Genomic DNA, 22,580 nt, shown 5'->3' on the forward strand with positions numbered 1-22,580 from the left:
GAAAACTAAAATGATTAGATCTTAAAGAATTTACTTACATTACCTTACAAAAAGCTGTAATTTTAGATACATGCGGAATTGTAGGAAAGCTCAAGGAGTTAGAAGCAGAAAATAAGCTCTCATCACAATACATACTGCGTTTATTTGATTTTAGTCTGTGAATGTAGTTATAACCTGCCAAAAGGCTGAGAAAAAAATAGCATCGTAACAATAATTGTAATAATATGCCAGACATACCAATTGTCTGACCTCTGAATAGGAATTTCCCTGTACTATGAGTCAAAACAGCCGTGGTATCCTAATAGTTTGACTTATCGCGTCGCAAGCAGAGAATAGTGGATTCGAATCCGGGTTTGCACCTCTTAGAGGTTTTTCGGAATAAATGTGCGAAATTAAAATTTGCTATGATCTTTACAGTAAGCTACGACACATATAAGGGAGTGGACCGGAGTCACGAGCGCAGAACAACTGTTTTATTTCGCCATGGATAGGGACAAATTTGTCGCATTGACTGCCAACCTCCAGTAAGAAGATGATCTTTTTGGTAAAGAGATCATCTTACATCGACACCTGCAAAGCAATTTAATATGTGTGTGAAGTTTCCAATCCGCATTGGGTGCATTGAGAGGCGGCCTGTGACCAGCAGTGAGACCTGTATATACGCTAACTATTACTGTACTATGAGTACCAGCAACAGAATTAACCCAGAACACCAAATTGGTCCGGGCCTCCTCATCCAGGACCCCGATTCAGAACTCTTCGATATTTTAACCGAATCGTTCGATTGGATATTGTTCTCGAATCGAAGGGCGCTTTCCGAGCGATTCAGAACATTCGAGTTAAACGTTCGATTCGGATTCGGGTACGATATCGTTTTCCAACAGCGTTTACGGAATTAGTTGGTGAAATAGATTATAAGAAAAATAAACATCCTTTATAAACAATAGGACGTTCGGTAACTTTCATTCGATAACTGTGATATCATTTCGGTTCGGTTTCGAATACGACAGTCTGACGTTCGATTCGGGTGATGTGATAAAAATGAAAAGAAATCAAAATCAAATTGAATCGGTCGACAACGGAGTTATCGTAAGGTTCTGAATCGACCCCCAGATCCCATAGTGCAAACCACGTTGGGTCACAAGCGCAAGGTGGTCAAGTCAAACTGAAAGTAGTATTCAATATGTTTCAAAGTATCTGCCGACAGCTACAACAATAATAGTGTTTATCGAGGTACAGTCGTCAATGTAATCCCGATTGGACGTTTCATTTCCTGAGCGTTTATGCGAATTACTGCTAAAAGGCGTGCTAAGCCTGACGACTCGACGTAAATGTCCCGTGGTGACATTTATTTACCCGTCAACAGACTATACTGCTTCCTTCATTTTCATTCTACCGGTTTTGTGCTCACATATTTGCAAATGTTTATAGATCTCCCATTGTCTTTGTATTTGAGTAACAATGCAACACAATACCTACAACCTTTTGAATCTCATTTCTTGCATTTTTAGTTTTTACAATTTCAAAGTATTAGCAAAATGTGTACCCAACTCGTATTGAGACCTAAATTCTATATATGGAGAAGTTTCGTGTGTAGTACGTACACACAGAAATTTTAAACCAAATGTGCAGATATTATGACTGAGTAATTTTCAGATTAATCTACAAATGGCATTCCATTTGAAACACAATACCAAGGTTTGAATAAATCTGATAAGCAAATACCAACAGCTCGTGCGAAATTAAGACATTACCGTCTCGCTCTTTCAGGTTGGACGAGAGAGAGTGATACGTAATACGGTGTTCTCAATTAAATGAAATTCACATCTAGATCAACAAGACGTATTTATGCCAAATCACGCATTATGTGACAAAATGTACGTCCACGATTTTATTATCTTGTGAAGGTGAATTGTTAACGGGAGCACGACCTCGGTGGCCCAACGGTTTGCACTGAGAGCGCTGCATGGGGGTCCAGATTCGATTATTGGTAGAACCAATTTTGCAAATAAATTTTTCTCAATTGGTTTTGGTCTGGGTTTTCTGGGTAGGCCCCGGAGTAATTCCCTTATTATTACACAGGGCGCACTATAAGTTTCGGGAACTGGTCACTTACATAAACAATATTTAAAAAGTAATTACAACTTTTGAAAATAGAACTCTTTGGTTGTAGAATACAGTTTGTTTCATCCGAATGTCACTTGTTTTTAATTCGTGGCGTCATTTTAGAAATTGGTCGTCTACATCACCATGGATTTAACTCGCGAAAATTTTCGTAGTATGATTTTCTACGAGTTTAAGTGTAAATTAATAGCTCAGCGGAGCTACGCTCGGCTTCCAACTGCTTTTGGCAATGAAGAACCATGCAAGACGACTATTTATAGCTGGTTTGCAAAATTCAAACGCGGTCGTGTGAATCTCAGTGACGAATTTCGTGATGGTCGCCGATCCACTGCTGTGAACAACAAAAACATCGATGCTGTGCGCCGTATGATCAAAACAGACAGGCCTGTGACGTACCATGAGATTCGGGCATCTTTAGGCGTACGCATGAGTCAAATACAATCAATACTACACGAACATTTGGGTGTGAAAAAGCTGTGCTCTTGGTATCCACCAACACCCACACAATTTGACTGAGGCTCAAAAAACGGATCGCGTCACTTGGTGCAGTGTCATGCTTACCAGATTCAACGAAGGGGCGTCAAATTTAGTGTAGGACATAGTCACAGGTGACGAAACGTGGATTTATAGTTACGAGCCCAAAACAAAGCAGCAATCGAGAGTATGGGTCTTTCGAGATGAGCCGAAATCAACCAAAGTGGTGCGCGTGAACAGTGCCTCTAAGCGGATAATTGCTTCTTTTTTTAATAAAACTGGACACGTGGCTAATGTTACTTTGGATAATCGTTGTACCGTGAATAGTTATTGGTACACGACCATTAGTTTGCCGGAAGTTACTGACAAATTCCGTAAAAATAACCGTAAACGCCATATCATCTTGCACCACTATAATGCCAGTTCTCATACGGCCAGACAGACAATTGAATTTTTGAAAGTGAACAACGTTGACCTTATGAGCCATCTCGTGTACAGTCCCGACCTCGCACCTTGACACTTATTTATTTCCAAAAATGAAGTCCCAGTACGCGGTCAACGATTTTCGTCACCTGAAGAGGCTATCGAAGAGTATGAAAAATATGTTTCAGAGATTGTCACGGAGGAGTGGCGTAAATGTTTTCGAAATTGGTTCATTCGTATGAAAAAGTGCGTTAACGCGTATTTATAGTACTTTTTTCCTATTCATTCCGGAAACTTATAGTGTACCCCACTTATTACTTAACAAAAATGACAAAGCAAAGCATTGACCAAGCGAACACGAACGTTACAGACCAAATTCTTTGGAAGCCTTAGAACTGGCAATTTACAAGCTGCTCCCAAGAGTGTATTTAAAAGTGAAGATTAAAGAAATTTACATTGTTACACTAGCAACACAGCTCATTTATTAAAATTTTATTTCTGTTAAGAATAGTATTTTTTTTATGAAAAATAGTGATAAACATAAGATAAATACGAGAACTGAAAATAGACTGACTGTTCATATGTTATGTTATGTATGAATCGATAGTCGTCTTCACAAGCCTCGAATTGTGACTGAATATATACGCTTCTATAATAGGATTCCGGTTGGTATTCAAAATTTGCCAATTACAGGTTTAAAATTATAGTGATGATTCTGTGTACTCGGATGACAGAAATTCGTAGTAGTGATCCGTTTAGTTCTTGCAGGTTGTTGCGATCCATGGTATTCGGATTTAATGTGTTCAAAATTGAATGTTTGTTTATTATATACAAAGAGCAGCCTTACGAATGGGGTCTGACGATTTTAATTTGCTTACTTACAAAATGAAGATTACTGAAGTTTCACATACATATGCATACATATCATCACCTGTTACGCTCCTGATAAACCTCCTTCGCCTCATACATGCCGGTTTATTTTTGGTACTTTTAACAAAGCTTTTTTGAAGGATATCCCCAATCTGATTGGGATATCTATACCGAGGTCTACCTCTCCCCACGCCTCCATTCACATTCGCTGTATAAGGTGCCGTCAATATACCAAAACTCATTATTTCTACATAACCAAACCATCGAAGCATTCCCCTCTTTATCCTGGTTACTACATCATTTTTCATACCATAACGCCTTCTTATTATTTTGCTCATCATTGTCTTTAAGACTAATTCTACACATATTGCGCAAAGCTCTCTATTTCTACAGCATTGACCCTACTCTCATGCTATTTCTGCCATACCCAACACCCACTACCATACATTAGGGGTGGACCAGCACGATAGCGTTTCGCTGTTCTACATCTCGATGAACAGCCAAACGCGCCTGTGTCGGCTACCCATCAAGGCATACAGAGCTCTATTCACTCGAATTTGGAGCCAATTTGGAATGCTATTGACTGTTTAAGTTTAGTACAGGATTTTTTATCGAATTGATCTACACATAATTGCACGTAATATAAGGCAATAAATTTAGCAATTATCTGTATATGTGAAGTGCAATACAATAGCGGTCCTGGCAATAGGTTATTAACAAATTAGAAACGCTTTCGAATCTCATACCGTAAGGCCGCAAGGTGTTTTGGACTCGTGCCAGTATTACCTACTCAATCTTTAATATATCAGTCTACTTTATTTATTGTGTGTGTACGCAATGCACTCTGTTTTCGATTAACTTTGAAATGTAGTTTAATGTCAAACTAGTAGACGCCCGCGACTTTGTCTGCGTTGAATAAGTACTTCGAGTAGCCTACTATATTATGCTAATTTTCATAGTTTTGTCGGTTTTCCATACCAACTTTCATCCTCTATTTCACCCCCGTTTGAATCTTAACGGGGGTGTAATAGAGGAATTTTGTGACAAAAAGTAGCCTATGTCCTTCTCCTAGGTCATATCTATTTCTATACCAAAATTCATCAATATTGATCCAGCGGCTTAATTGTGAAAACGTAACAGACAAAGTTACTTTCGCATTTACAATATTAGTATGGATAATGTTTAAAATAACATCTACCGTCCCGCACATGGCAACAGAAGTTCTGTTCAAACTTGTTCAAAATAAGCATAGTAGTGCTGATCTGATAGTTAAATGTCTTTAACGACACGCACGTTAACCATTACCGTTTTAATGACTCCTGTCTTAATAGCGTTCTGATTTACAATTACGTAGGGAGTCAAGCATGCGGTATAATAGCTGATGTTTGCCATAAAAATGGACAATAAACTGCCGAGGTGCGCCATCTTTAATCACGTTACGATGCTATTCTAGGACAAGATATTATTGTTGAGTCAAGGGAAAAATGACTTTTTTGATGGCATTTTTTTAAATTTAAATCTAATTCGGTTTTAAACGCCCGCGCTTTGTAAATGACGATTAAATAAAATTAATGGGCGTGAGCTTTAATTTCCCCGGCGACGATTTGGTCGCAATTCGTGTTGTCAGCGGCGATATTTCAAGATAAGCGACTACGAGTGCCTCGCTCTTGCTGCTTTCCCACGCGTTCGCGGTAGGCAGCGCTACAAACACACACGGTCATTTATCTGAGAAACCATCGTGTAATAATGAGCCTCTTCATTTTAAACTATGGACTCTATTTGAGTGCCACATAAAACAATCATAATCTGTATTGAAAGACTGGTTCACTGAACTCCATCAGTTAGTCTCAGGAACATTATGTACCTTCCGTTAAAAGAGCGCTAAGTCAGAAATGCGTGTTTTGAGAAAAATTGATTTTCATTATTTTGAAGGTATTGGAAGTTGTATTTATATAAGTGACGTAGGAAATTGACTATGTCCGTGTAAATTTATATGACATTACGCAAGTAAAAATTATTACACACAGTAAACATCGTTCTAAAGTAACTAGAGCAGTGGCGATTAGACAGAAAGATGCATCATTTCACACATATCGCACTGCTATTACAATAGTGTTGTAAGTCGAAATATGTGAAATTCAAGATTTCTGAACTAAAATTTGATTCTCTACACGTCAATAAATACTACTTAACATGACACAAAATTTTTGTTAGCTAGTTCTGGACAAAACAGTCATTCAAAAATATGAAAATAAATAATAAAGTAGAAAATTGTTTAGATGTCTGTAACAAAGTTTAACTCATACATAATTTTTAATAATCTTTCACGAGAAGCGAGTAACTTGTTTATCGATTCTGGAAAAATACACTTTTTGAGTTAATGCACTGTTACAATACACTAAAGTGTAAAAATACACCTTTGTGTTAATGTTAATGTATTAACAGTGCGAATCTTGATATAAGTCGAGTTAGCGCACTTTTCGCGGAGGGTATACAATTGCTTTTGTTACGAAGCAAGGTTTTAGAGTACAGTGAGTCGGGTGAGTAACGGGACCAACCTCAAGCGCGACGACGACCTGTGCGGTGATGGTGACGGTCGACGTCGAGCCGTGCTCCACCGGCGCGAAAACGGCGGCGACGACGGCGCAAATCGCCTTGACTTACGAAATCGTACAACATACGGTATGTTATACGTAATAAACCTCCTCTGTCTGGAGACCATAACCGAGCGTTCCCGAAAAGAGTCGTAGTGAAACGTTTTCAACGCCATTGTAAAAGAACACACTGTCCGAAATCAAACCGCGAACTGCAATGTTTTATATAAAAAAATATATTTAATTTGTTATCTACAAAATGTCCAACGTAAGCAGCTCATATTTCACAGCGATGCTCATTAAGCTGGCTTCGATGTTTGTGTAACCGAGGTGTACTAGATTAAATGTGCTGATGTACAAGTCACTTGTCACTTGATACATAATTGGACACGGATATGGCTGTGAAACAATGAATAGTTCCAATTTATTTGCCTCTGACATTAAGTGATAAGCCCAAACGTCGCAACACGTGATAATATATTCAATACATCAATCGTCGTCGCCTTAACATATTGCACCCTTAATAATAAAGTGACATCTTTCGACATGTAACATCGGTAGAAATTGACAGAAGAAATTTAAAAAAAAAATTGTTTTTCATAACAAAAATTTTTTTGTATTTATAGTACACATCACATCAAGCTTGACACTTTGTACTTTAGACCGTTTTTATCGTAAACGATATAGAGTTGAATTTACATCATACGTGCTCTTGACCCTGTACTATGACATTTATTTATTTTTTTGTGAATTTACTCCACGTATGTAAAGTGTACTTAAGACAATTAATTTAGAAGTGCAGTTTTAAGAGTCGATACTACCTCAGCTCGAATACAATTTTTTCCCGTACTAATACGGTTCATTTTGCTTGGGTCGAGCGGCAGCGTCACGGGCTTTATTTCAGAATTTATCTTTTTACAAACTAAATTAAAGCCGTTTGAAAAATGTATATCGCATACTATACGTGTTCTATTTAATTGAGTTGATATAAAAAAATCATTGTCATTATGTAAAGTACCTATTGAATACAGCGGTTTTCTCATTGACTTACAATTATATGGACGTCGGGTCCGCGCTAAAAAGTGTCCGCACTTGTAAGGCGCTAAAATCGTATACAGAGCGCCAAACTCCGCTTTAGTCTTCATTTGTTCGACTGACAGCGCGATACTGCGATGACATTACAATTTAAATTTCGAATAGGTTGACTTGGGACATTTTTTTCGTGGTTTTTGTATTAGACCCGTCGTCCATTTATTTGTAAGTCAATGGGTTTTCTTGTAAAATTTCGAGGTAAGTTTATGTATATTTTACCGTGAACATTTTTAGGAATCGTGTTTTCACACAGTATACTATTATTACTATAGTTTTTGCCAAAGTGATTAATTCAAAACTTTCACTGTTATGGGGAATCAAACAAAGCCATTTGAGGTTGTACAGATTCTCAATTTTGCCCACAATGTACAATTATTCACAAAAATGTGCATTTGCCTCGGACGTGTGACTACACACTTATCCGCAAATACCGGTTGTGTTAACACAGAAAATCGAGCTCTTCCTATCTGCTGGTATCAATGGCTTACTTAGTTTTTTTATGTTCAAAAATAATGGACTGTATCCGTAATAAAATAAGGATCTTTAATCAGAAAATCATGATTACAGTATTTTGTTATAACACGACAGCCATTACACTTTGAGCACTGTAATAGTGTAGGGATAACGGTCTACTGGATATTTTAGTTAGTTCTTTAGATTGTTCAGATAACTTCGACGCAGGCTGTACAACTATCTAATTTATTGTACCCTTGTTATTTATTGCGTTGAGTTCTATATTATATAACTCTTTTTGGAGACACAGATACGCGGTGACGTAAAACGATGCAGATGCCAAAATACACAGCCAAAGAGTTCCTTGTAAAAAGAGTTTGTCCACAAAAGTACTGCCTCCGTACCTATTTCTGCGGCCAAGCACAAATGTGAGCATTACTGGGTTCCGGTTTTGAAGGGTAAGGATGCTGATGCAGTTCTTTGCGAATTAAAGTTCTGAGTGCACTGCATCTGCTATGGACAGGCGTGTCGCTCACCATCGGGCGCTCGATCTCGTCCCTTGGTATCATAAAAAAACGGGTCTACGATCATTCTCCGTCCGACATCCGTCCGAAACAATTACTGTCCAATAAGTAATACTCGACCAAGTAAAAAAACAATGTCAACTACGAAGCTTCATTCGCATTATGTGTTTTTTAATTATTAAGGTTAAGAAATCCTGATTTATAGGCTTGCTAGGAGTCGATTCCTTGTGGGAACGGCTACCAGGACCTATCTGTATTTTTACTGTCAAATAAGTAATACTCGACCAAATCAAAAAACAATGTCAAGTACGAAGCTTCATTCGCATCATGTGTCTTTTAATTGTTTCGGACGGATGTCGGACGTCGAACGAGAGTACAGGGCGAAGTTCGAAACCGAGAGCTCAGAGATGGCCACGGACGTCGTAAAAAAAACCAATATATGTGTTTAAAAGTTTTTATATAAGCTCCCATGTTTGAAATCTTACAAGCTGATTTTGTAACACTTCCCCTTGTATCCTTGCAAATTTTGCAAGCACGTGTAACTCTGGTGCGAGTTAATGAATCAGATTATCTTGACCTGACGCTGCAGTCAGGAGTCATTTTCCTCGAAGGTACTCTTAAACGGTCGCTTTAATGTCACGTAGTCGTAACGGATAGTAGCGAAAGGTTCATATAAGAAGAATTGCTATCGGTTTGCCTGAAATCATTCCCCCTACTCAGTAGTAAATATTCAAAGGCAAATATCTTGATTTCAGTAATTTACCTTTTTTTTGGTTATCAAGTAAAGGGGACGCACAAGTGGTGCGCCTTGTGACAAGCGCCATGTCTGCCCAAAGCAGTTGCAGTGCCACTGAAAGCTTTAAATCACAAAGATCTGAGGGGCACTACGCCCGTCATCCTGGGACATTCTTTCTTTCTTTCTTTCTTCTTTCTTTCTTTCATTACCTACTCTTGGCGACAGAAATAGATAAGGTGGCAGTACGTCTCTTCAAGACTTACCAAGTACTATTTATGGTACCAATGTGGACCTTGAGTCCATCCGTCAATGGAGTCAGTCCTTTGGCCTAAAAGTTAACCCGTCCAAAACACAATCCATTATTATATGTAGCACTTGGTTCACTTATTGTATAGACCTAGACTCCTTACCCCATGTGGTTTATGATGGCGTCCGAATTTCTTTTTTGGACATAGTTAGGAATTTGGGGGTAATTTTTGATAAATGTCTTACTTGGAAGCCGCACGTTGCTGAGGTTAGCAGGAGGGCGTTTGGTGCGCGTTTTTGCCTGAGAAGGCTTAAAAACTTTTTGCCCACTAATTAAATTGCCCACATTGCACGAAAATACTATTCGGTAGCTTAAAATTAGACGCTTATAAAAGCGCTGCAGTGGCGATTGTGGCGCTGCAATGGCGATTGTAGCGCTGCAGCGGCGACTGTGGCGCTGCAGCCGCGCCACTACTAACTACTACTAATTTTCATACAAACAGGTCGGCTGATTCGTTTCGTGGCTTAGTTGGTATAGCGTCTGGCACAGTATGCTAGAAGACGTCGGTTCGAATCCGGCCGGATTGAAGGAATTTTTTCTGAGTGTTCGATCTTTGTATTAATAATTATAACAAACTAGTGGAGTAATATCACATAAAAAAATAATTGAATATCAATTCAATAAAAATTTAAAATAAAAACTATGTTATAATACGTAAATTATGTGATAATGTGTATATTATTATTATAATTAATATGTAAATTATTAATACAACCTAGTGGTCTAATTTCACAAAAAATAGTGTTTTTCATGGTGGTGAGACATCCCGACATTCAATAAAACAATTGTTTAAAGGGAACTAAGTTTTCTGTCGGCTCTCAAGATTTAAAGTGTTACTGTTGAGGCAACAATATTTTCCGACTGGATATAAACTTAAAAATCAAACACATTTTATATATACATATATTATACATTATACACATTTTATGACGGCCTCCGTGGTCGAGTGGCTTGCACCCCGGTTTTCATGGTTTCGTCATCAGTGAGATGTAGAAAAACTAACTTTAGCATATTGCCTCGGGTGTCATTGCAAGTGCTTTAGTCACAGATTACTTAATATTTACTACGTAACTGATACATCCCTCTCATACAAAACCGAAAATACCTACGCTATAATAGCCTACTATATCTGACTAATGATGACAGGTGCTTACTACGAGGAAAAAGAAACCTAAGCACGCGCTCAGAGAGGTGAAAATAAGGTTGCCCGCCGTGTGCAGTCATGCGAAGCCGAATACTCATAAATGAAAGATTTGTATGAGAGCTTGCGCCGACGTTGGCGAACTCAGCGGTAGGCACTTATCGCATAACCTTGAGCGAGCGATGAAGCCCTTCTTTAGTTACTTTGGGATGGGAGCAACGTTTGTGATATTGTCTAATATTTATTTATATATTAATAATGCCGAAATCAAAAACAGAACACATTTATCATCACCGTCGTCATAGGTCCCACTGTCAGATAGTTCACACTTCTTCCGAGGCGTGTAAACCTCCTCTGATACGCAGATTAGCGCGAGCTTCTAAACATTCACAATATTTATTTATACCTATGCATCCATAATCCTTTAGAGTTCATCATAAAATGCGTGTGGGCAAACTGCCGCGTAATTTACACCGGAACAAATAACCGACACAATATATTTATAGAGCATATCAGCGATGTTACACCAAGTGTTTAGTATAACCTGACCAAAATATGTTCGTGAATAACATTGTGAGAATGAGTCAATAAGTAAGTAGTTCTCACATTATTTCAACGAAAACGTATGTATATAAAAACCTGTTTATATAATATATTGCATTTTACAACCTATAGGTACAAGGTGCACGTCAAGGTTTACAATTAAGACTTAAATCCAACTCCATGCCGCTTACAATAAGAACGGTCCAAAGTACAAAATGACAAGCTTGATGTGCTCTTGACTGTACTATATAATACTTAGAAGTGTGGTTTAGGAGATTTGTATTAATGCTTTCAAATTAGACGGTTGTAGAAGTGCTGCAGTGGCGCGGCAGTCGTCGTGTGGCGCTTCAGTAATTTTTAGTTCATTAATTATGATTTCAAAAGTTAAAAGTAGCTCGCGCGTGTCACGACATTGGCGTTGCAATTGCGCTTTTAGATATTGTATGAAAATCAGTAATGGCGCATCTAATCTGAAAGCGCCCTTAGTGATTAGTTTCATTGAAATCGCATATTAGCACTCTCCTTTCAACTTGTACATTCGGATAAAAGAAAACTTAATTTAAATTCGCTTCACCCGTCTCTTTGGTTTTCGGTTACAAAAAGACAGATGACTTCATTTTAATTTAGAGCTTCATTCAAGTTTTGCCAGATCTTTATAAATTTACTAGAGCTGTATGTGTCATCTAGTGTTATGGTGTAATTTATGAGCGTCGTATTTGACGGCTCTAAATTAAAATTAAATCTTTTGTCCTTTTGACTGTCTCCGCGGTCGAGTGGCTTGCACACCGCTTTTCATGGTGGCACCATCTCTGAGATCCCGCGTTCGATATCCCGGCTGGGTTAACGTAGAAAAAATCAACTTTTCTATATTGTCTCGGGTCTGGGTGTTTGTGGTGTATCGTCGTTGTTTCCGATTTTCATAATACAAATGCTATAAGTAGTAATAAAGTAGTTATAATTAGTTTAGTTTGTGTTTTTCCGAATCTACATCAAGATAAACCGAACGTTACTTTGTAGCATTCACCCCAGATTAGCTTGTACTTGTGCAGATCCTCCCCTATAGTACACCTTCTGGCGGATGTGTCCTCTAGCATTCTGAGCCGCGACTCGTGCCCATCTGGGTGCTATTAGGTCATGCCGGCTACTTAGGTTATTTATACGGGTTAACTGACTTTAGCTCGCCTATTTGTCCGGTGGCGTAAACAAGGCCATCAGCGACCAACTGCAAAATATCCTTTAACAAAGGTGACATTCAATAGCAAGTGGGATGCGACGGGTTGATATAAGTAAGAAAGGGTTCCTATTACGCGATTCCCATCGATTTCTGTCAGAAATTGTTATATCTAGATAAATAAGAAGTAATATTGCACTAACAACGGCATTTTAATATTATTTTACTCATCCAACGTACAACTATTACATAGCATGTGCAAATCGACTTGTTTTTAATGAAACAAAACCGCCTAAAAATTGTCTCCGGCAACATAAACCAGGGGCAAACATTGTCTTCTACCTCTCTAAGCACGGGAGAAAAAAATGGACGTGCCTTAAGCCTCGATAACTATCAGAACCGCAGATTACTTTATAGTTACTGCGTAACAGGTACATCACTCTCATACAAAATCGAAATTACCTACGCTATAATAGCCTACAAAATCTGACTGAATGACACAGGAGCTCACTATGAGGAAAAAGAACCATTGTGAAAATAACGTTGTCAGTCATGTGCAGTGGTGCGGAACCGAATGCTGGGGTTGTACAAGGATTGTATTGTAAATGAAACTTGTCTAAGCGCTTGCACTGCCGGCAACACACTCAGCGGTAGGCATTTATCGCGTAACCTCGAGGGTGTGACGGGCTCTGTCAGAACCACTGTCAAAAAAACACACATATATATTTTGAAACACTGAAATCTCGATAATGATTGCTCGTAGTACCTAATTTAAAAAGAAGTAACAAATTCTGGACTGTCAATATATTTTAAACTTTACCTCGTTGACATATCGTTGAAAGTTCATTACCTACTATTGTACGTCACGACGCGGGATGTTTTGGTTTTATATTGAAATTCAATCAATCAGTGTGCAGCCATCTAGCGGTAAATAGCTGAACGACTGCGAATTCGAGAAGTTTACTTAGTTCTCCAAAAAAGAAGCGACCATACTGCAGCAATATAAGGTTTACTTTAGTTCCTTGTAACAAAAAAAAAATATTGCGATAAACAGAAAATTGCAAATGTATTAAAATTAAATAAATTAAACTTAACACCACGACGGATAATATTAGAAATGCTACTATAATTTGCAATCCAAAGTAGCATAATAAGGCATTTTTCTACGATTTTCCTGGTTTTGCGCGAGCGACCATAACATACAAAGCAAAAATGGCGGACTGACCGTTTGAAAACTCCGCGTATTGTTGGCACACGTGTCACGTATATTTATTGTTGTGTGTGTTTAAGCCAATCTAAAATTCCATAAATTAAGTCTGTCCTTTTCACTGCAATGATACAGGCCTATATATTGACCAGTTTCCCCTAATCCAAACTGAACGCACTGCAATCAGAAAAATAGCCACAGTCCAGAGTTAGAAAAATTAGCAACGCAGAGAGGTGCAAACAAGGGAGAAATGTAAATGGTTGACAATAAAGACATTGTATATATACTTTATTGCACCAAATATGTAAATAGAACAGAAATTCTAATTGAACAGAAGTCACCTTCTCTTGTTCAATTAGAATTTCTAGAATTTCTGGTGATAACTGTACAACAGCGTGCAAGACAGAAAGAGAGATAAATATTGTAAACTTTATGTAGTTTATATGTAAAAAAAATAGCGTTAAGTATTATAAATAAATTGATTGTATAACGTATAATAAATAACATCAATATACATGCACATGAAAATGCATACATAAATATATATGTAAAAAAAAAAAAAACAAAAAGATGATTACAAAGAGAGTTCAGCAAGAAACTGGTCATGATCGGTGTTAATCTTTAATTTCATAATCATTTCTCTCTTAAAAAAATATTAGCAATGGAAATGTATATACGACCCTCAATTACCAAGAAGCCACTGCAATATTTTATGCAGAGGGCATTAAGGCTCGCAGTTGTTTAAGGGTTAATGAGTCCGAAGTTATTAACAAAGTGACTCGTTGATTGAAACAATAGGCTTCTAATTTTTGTTTATTTTGGAGTTGGCGGTTTGTCCGTTTTTCTTTGAAAAACGTTTTGCTGTTTGTGGTTAAAGACGAAAACGCTCATTGAGCGAAAAAACGTCCGCAACGCGTTGTGGTCTGTTTGAAACATCCATAACACATTGCCATTTTCGTGTGTGAACATCACTGCGCTAATCATTGCTAATAGAATGAGTAAAATAAGTAAGGTAGCAGGGAAGTACTGCCACCTTACCTATTTCTGCCGCCAAGCAGTAATGTCTGCATTGTGTCCTGTGTCCCGGTTTTGAAGGGTAAGTGCTGGTGCTGCTTATAGCACAAGGGACTTGTCAAGTTGTGTCTCAGGGTGACGGGCGCAGTGGCAGTGCCCCTCAGTTCATTGCGATTTAAAGCTCTGAGTGGCATTGCAACTGTTACGATCACTACATAATTAAGTTCATAACTTTTAATAGCTGCATTGCGCGTGATAGGATCTGATGTAAAAACAGTTACACTATTAAACGTTTTTTGTTCGTTACAATGATTTATTTTCCGGGTTTATGTAAATCTTTCTTCTTTCTCTTCATTCTTTCTTAAAGTGAATTTGGTTCGTTAGATAATTTTATTAAGATAAATAGTTCTTTTGTAATTTCAATGATAGATGCAAGAATTGAACTTTTTATTCAACTTAGTGGGTGCACAAAAAGAGCCTCCCCGCACAACACAGCATTCCTGTCCTGTACATCTGGCGCACCTTGGACAATAATCGGCGAATACCTTACTCCTATTGGCAATGCCTTTCCTCTAGAAAATTCATCTTAGTAGTAGGCAAACGCGAAATATATTAACATTTGCTATGTCCCATTTATATTGACATAAACGATTCTAAGTATGCACTAGCCATTGCCACTAGCTTATAGAGTACTAATGTGTTGACATATGCGCTACAGTTGGGCGTGGGTGCCTCACCTCTTCCTATGAGAGGATTTATGCGAGTGGTACTATAACAAATGTAAAAAACCCTTGATATGTCATTTGTTAATAACCAACATCATCCTATTTAAGAGACAGGCTCTTGTCGGTGTAGCCTCCTCCACTTCTCACGGTTCATGGCTAGCTCCGTTATCTCTTTACAGCTGAACGTTTTGACGTTCTTCTTTTTTAATTGTTCACTGTATACTATTTATGTTTTCCTCTCTTTCTTTTTAATTTTATCTTCTCCTCAATTATAACTCTCACAAATCCATACGCAAAATAGGCGCCTTGATGTCGAGTAGCGGACGATGGAAGGGATTTAAATAAATAAGATTTTGTATAAGGTGACAGATAATATGTATTGTTTTCATCTGAGGCTACAAGCACAATGATTGCAGAAATAATGTTAAGCAATGAATTTAATCATGTTGTGATTGATTCAATTAAGTATTCGCTAGACAAGTCTCGATTGAGATCCGTTTCTTTTTCGTCAGTGTGAATCATTTGATCAACCGATCCTTGTGAAGAGGAAGTAATTAACACAGGGGTCTGTCTTAAAAATAATTACTTAATAATAAAATCAACAAATTTACATTAGCTCAAATTCACAAGAAAACCATGGATATATGTCAGGAACGCAGCCACTGTACACTCGTAGTATCTGACTACATCAATAGGAAACAGGTGTCAAAATATGTATATAAATAGGGTCTCAATGTAGGTAGGTTGAGTGACGAGATACATTTAAGTTGAGTTTCACTTTAAGATAGGTGACAAATAAATTACGGCTACAATTAGTTTATGTTTATGACGTTAATATTTTGCATGTTATGAATGCTACTAACTCGTATATTTGAATGGCTGTTACTAATAAAATTGGTTGATAATTCTTTAATATGTTAACTTGTTTAACCTATAAAGCTGTCCTTTTCGAAGACGGAGTAAAATGACATATGTAGAGTTGCCAGTTTTCATAAAATTTTAAGTAGTTATGTAGTTGTTGTGGATAATTGTATCGATAGATTGTGAAACAGGATTAAATTTGGCCAAAAAATTACTGAATTGTGAATATTACGACGTTGATTACTAATTGCGATACTGCCTTCTTTATTCTTATTTTGACTCTCTCCTCTTTGTATTTTTCATAAACATAGTTCTAAATACGTATGTATGAACTTAAACAAATTGACAATTCACATTAACTTGTGCTCAGTAATTGGATGAGGATTGGGTTGAGGATGATTCAAATGAAACAAATTCGGCCAATATTTAGTCGATAGAATATTTATCGACTGCAATCACTAGCTGCTCGCAAGCGGGCAACACTTGCGCAATGAACTGTCATTTTACTCCATCTTCAAAAAAGAGAGATTAAAACCAAAATATGTATCAAATGTCGTCACGTGGATCGAGTAAGGCGCACGCGACTTGCCCACACGCATAACGGTGTCGGCGGATGTAACCTCGTCATCCGGTTATCGCGTAGACAAACAACATCGATCCACGATTGATGATTTTAATTTATTTTGTGTTCGAAAGTGCTTTAAATATATATTTTTCTGATATGGAACTTACAAGGAATATTAATAAAGCGTTTTAAAATACAAACCAACAAAATGTTTACTTAAATGACACTTTTAAGTAGCAGTAGAGCTCCTTGTGAAAGAGTTCGTCCTCGGAATTATTGTGAAGGTAGAAGTAATGTGAGCATTACTGTGTTTCGGTTTTGAAGGGTAAGGGTGCTGGTGGAATTACAGGCAGATAAGACTTGTCAACTTATTATCTGGGGGTGACAGGCGTAGTAGCAGTATCCCTCAAATTTTTGCGATTGAACGCTCTGAGTGGCTCTGCAACTGCTATGAACATGGCTCTTACTCTCGTTCTCCATCCGACATTAGTCCGAAACAATTACTGTCAAATAAGTAATACTCGACGAAATTAAAAAACAATGTCAAGTATGAAGCTTCTTTCGCATCATGCGTCTTTTAATTTTAAGTAGTGCTTATTTGATTGTAATTGTTTCGGACGGATAACGAGAGTACAGGGCCAGGTGTGTCGCTTAAAACCAGGCGCACGACTTGTTCGTCTTGTCACTTGGTATTTTAAAAAAAAGTCCGCCACACTAGCCTAATTTTACTCAGTAATATCACATGTTTTCAAAGGATTGTGAACCGTCCTCGACATACAGGTGTTTTCATCACAAGCAACAAGTAATTGCTATTATAAAAAAAAATACATTCACACATATGTTATAGGTACAAAAACGGAATTATAGAAATAGTCAGCAAACAACACCTCTATCAATAGCCAATTCAATATGGGCCAACTAGCGCCATCTGTGCGTGTGATAGTGAACTACGGAATTGCGTTCAAGCATAAGCAAAGCCCGACCGACTGAGTGACTGCTGAGAACAAATAGACTAACATTTGTCTAGAGAACAACGGACAATCAGACTGTATCAACTAAACAACTTTACTAATTACTACCACAGATTATCTAACTGATGTCTGATAGAAGCGACAGTTCTGTAATATTTGGAGTCAGTGGACCGAAACGGAATTACCGTGAGACATTGAGCTTGAGGTATCGTTGAAATATTATTTCGAAATAAGTTTTCTCGGTGTAATTTGTTAATTGTCGTTAAGGATGTCAAGGTACAACAAAAATACGTATTGTTAATGTACAAGGCTTAGTCATAGGTACAGGCAAAGAAAGTGCTCGTGTGGAAACCTGTCGGAGACGCCTGATACACACTTTAATTAAGCTGTGTGTAACTCTTATGATAGTAATTTACCAAATTTATATTGTTTGGTACTCTAATCTTTTTCTTATTTAAGGGTTAGGCTCTTGCCGGTAATCGCCGACCATATCGGTGATGACCTCAGTGGCCTAAGCGCGTATTCGTTCCGATCGACAAATCTAGAAAATTCGGAAAACTCTAGAAAAATTACGAGCATCGCTAGTGCACCTAGAGATAAAATGACACTTTGGATACTTCAGATACCTGTGACAATTTGGACCGTCACTTCTCGGATTAATCGGACGTAGTGCGCAAGCGCTCGAACGGATGAGGAAGTCTTGACTTCGATTCAGTTTGGGAAATGAACTTTTCTGAATTGATCTGGATATTCTGGTAGTGCCTCGAAGTGAATTCCGTTACTCTGGTAATAATAGTCCGGGGAATGTCCTGGCTTGACACCAGGTAATCGGTGTGATTGTCCAGCACATTATTATATCTCTACTTATCTCTGTGTCTATGTATGTATATTTGGTCTATCCCTGTCATTCTTTTGATCTTCCCTTCAAATAAGGCTGTAGTCTATATTATCAGATGCCCAAAAATCGATTACTAGTTTGAACAAAAATGTTCAGAAAAGCGTAATGGCATGAAATGAAAAATATTACTGTTAGTAGAACAGTCGTCTCGGCGTTTACTTAGAAGTCGTTATAAAGCGATGTTCCAACCACGGACTACCTCGGGCGCGATTCTGCGATATATCCCATGATATATCCAAAGAACGCTAACGCCCGTAATCCTTTCCAAGAAACTTGGCCGTCTGTGTATTATTATCAAGAGCCGAATAAACGTTAGTTTTTGGCAGTTTTAATGTGGTCAGACTACCTTTCAGGGTTGTTTCGAGAATAAGGAATGCTTTCTTTTGAATTTGGAGCGAATAATTTCGATTAGTGCCCTTGACGGTTGTGAGACCTTGAATAGATAATTTATGTAAAGCAATGCATTATACTGATTTTTTAGTAAATCGGCGCTTTCGATTTTCATCTGATTCTGTTTTGCTTTACCAAATGCTAATCATTGGATTCCAATTATTTTGGTTCAGGCAAAATATAATCAACACAAATTACATTCACTGAATTTCAAGTACGTAGCTAATTTGCGGAGAAACCTCAATGTGAAATAATCCAGGCGTCCTCTGTCGGTGCTTCAAAGTATTTGGTAAAATCTTTGAGGACTTTGGTAGAACCTTTCAGAGCTGCAAAATTTAATAACAAACCGTTAATGGAAACTTGCTACACAGCGAAAGTTAATGAAATGTACTCTTTTTACTGTACCTAAACAACTAAGCAAACCGATTAAGATTGACATGTATAATGCGATTTGTGTAATTGTTTCTTTTTTAACGATATCAAGTGACGGGATAACAAAGTCGTGCGCCTGGTTCTTCTTCTTATCACTTCAATGGCATACACCTCTACTGCTAATATTCACAATATAATCCATAATTTTGAGTGGTTCACATGAGATTAATTGTTCGCCATTGTGATACCATTATTATTTGCTTTACACTAAATTGTTGGGCAAGAAAAGTCACATAAATAAACATTTCCAGTACATTTTATATAAAAGACGGATAGATGTGTAGCTAGTAATTTGATGCAGATTCAATAAAAGATGAATAAAATTAAGATCAGAACGAAACCTTTTAGAAATATTGCTCTCTTCCTATTCCAGGCATCTGTTTATTTATTTAGCCCACCATGAGGATGGAGGAAAGTTCCCCACATAAGCATTGGTCGTATGCAGGCATATGCAGCGACGCAGCGTACACCGGGAAATATTAAAGTGCCGAGTTAGGGGGTGAGCGTTCGCAATCTGCACTGCCTCCCTCTCCTCACCCTTCGCTCCCGGCGACTAATTTCCGACAGAATAGTCCTTCAGTGGACTATGGTTTTATAGCATCCCCTTGTGCTGCGTTCGGCCGTACATTTTAATCCCCTTGAAATAAAATTTCTTACCATTCACCAATTTTACGCTCTAAATAGATCTTGGACTTGACGTTAAGTTCCAGAGTAAGGAAATTTACTCTGTAGGCAATTCTCAAAAGGGTACGATATCATAATTATCATGACAATTACCCTGACAAATATATCTTGATTAATTGGAACAATATAATGCTACCGTTAGCAATGTCTTGTCATGTGTTTGTACCAGAGACGTATCCAAACGTGTTATATATCAATTTAAAAAAATCACAAGCCAAATTTGTAGTCACAAATTAACGAGACAAAACTATGAATCAGCATGGATAATTATCAAGTAGTTAAATAATTAAGTAATCCAGTATTGTCGAGAGTCTATGGTTAGTCGTATGGATTTGACACTTAAGACAGTTTCCGATTGGGGCGATGCCAATCTTATCAAATTTAACGCTACCAAAACGCAGGCGTTTCTTTTCTCCACAAAACGCCTTTCGGAGTCCCTTTGATCTGACACCGACATTTCGTCATTTATCCATACCGATAGCTGACCATCTCCAGCTATTTAGAATGGACCGGCCGTTCGATTTGAAGTCAACGTCAAAGTTACATAGAATCCATGACCAAAAATGCTAGCAAAAAGGTCGACATCCTTTCAAGGGTGAGGCGTTACTTCACACCTGCACAGTTGCTTCAGCTATACGAGCACAAGTCCAGTACTGCTGCCACCTATGGAATGGTTCTGCTAATTACCTTGAATTCAGTTAAAAAGCGTGCTAAGAAGCTTTTAAGTTACTCAAATTTGTAGAGGTGACGGTGCACAGTCTGGAACACTGCCGTAAAGTTGCGTGCTTATCGGTATTCTACAGGATATATTATAACGGAGAGTATTGAGAGAATTGCACGATTTAATTCCGCCTTCCTTTTTCCATCATCGGGAGACCAGACATAGGCTGGCACCCCTATGTTGTGGATATTCCAAGGATACGCACGAATCGTTCCGCTTCCACATTTATATAGCGAACGGCAATGGAGTGGAATTCCTTGCATGTAGACTTGTTTCATGAACGGTATAACTTGGCCTTTTCAAGGCGAGAGTGAATAGGCATTATTTACGTGTGCATGCTCCATAGTTACTTTCCATCAGGTGAGATGGAAAACAAATGCGCAATTTTTTAATAAAAAAAAACATAATAATTTTTAAAGAAAATAAGTATCTTGATAACATAGCACCTTGATTCTCAATAGTCTAGTTGCAATAGAAAACTTTGTCCCATAATCGGGATCTACCGAGACCTTCCAATATTCCGTATATCGATTAGGTATGTAGATGTTATTATATTATAATGCCATTCAAAGTTTAATACAACTTTTATTCAGTATGAAAAGAAGATTTTACGGAATTTGTCGAGTCAATTGATTCATCCAAACTGAAACCTTTTATAATCTTTATAGCAATTCGTGGACTAAAATAGCTGTAACGGTCAACGACCTTAAATTTATAAGAGCTTCAAACGCTTAATCTAGGAGAAGAAATTGATTTTTGTTGCGTAATTTGACGCCTGTTCGTGACACGTAGTTTTTCCTTGAGGCTTTATGAAAGATACAAAGAGAGATTCTTAATTAACAAATGCATTATACTTTACTCTACATTTCTGAAGTAGAATGTAAGCACTGGGCTAAGAACGAGTTATTCTGAACTGAGGATGAGAGTCCCTGTAGCGCCTAGTAGAGGGTCAAGAGCGCGTCAAGCGATAATTAAGATTTAAATTCAACTATGTACCACTTACGATAAGAAAGATGAATTTAAATAAATTTAAATTACGTATTCTTATGTATGTTAAGTAACAATACCTAGAAAAACATGATGAACACTGCGGAAGACGGTTCACAACCATCGAAAAAGAGTGAAGTCCCCAAAGCCCTGAGATATTACCGGGTTATAATGTACCTGCGGCGATTAATTCGAGCCTACCTCTCGGAGAGATAAGTGGAGTACCCGGGGCGAGAGCACTGGGGCCGATAGAGGATGTCTTGCGGTGTTCCACAGGTCTCGGTCTTAGGACCCGCACTGGATCCTAGACGAACCGTGTTCAATCGTATAAGGGATTCAGCACACTTAACGACACGGAATCCCATTAAGCCAGTCGTAAATAGCTTTGTAATAAAGAGCGAATAAGACTCAATTTGCATTACTACGCAATGGAAGCGAATTTTTGTAATCACAAAATATTGAACTTTATGTCAATTGTGTAATGTAATAACATTTCGCGTGTCTCTCGAGGAATTCTCGCTCAGTCTTTGGAATTCTCTCAATTACCGTATTGTATCTTGTATATATAGTTTGTGCGTTACAAAAATTAGCTTTTATTCCGAACCGCGATGCGTTGCGTCGACGTTGCGACGTCTGCATTATACTACATATAAACTAGAACTACATGCCACAT

Source organism: Hyposmocoma kahamanoa, unplaced genomic scaffold (genome assembly GCF_003589595.1).
Source record: "Hyposmocoma kahamanoa isolate Upper Pololo Valley unplaced genomic scaffold, ASM358959v1 103, whole genome shotgun sequence".
In the NCBI taxonomy this organism is placed as follows: Eukaryota; Metazoa; Arthropoda; class Insecta; order Lepidoptera; family Cosmopterigidae; genus Hyposmocoma; species Hyposmocoma kahamanoa.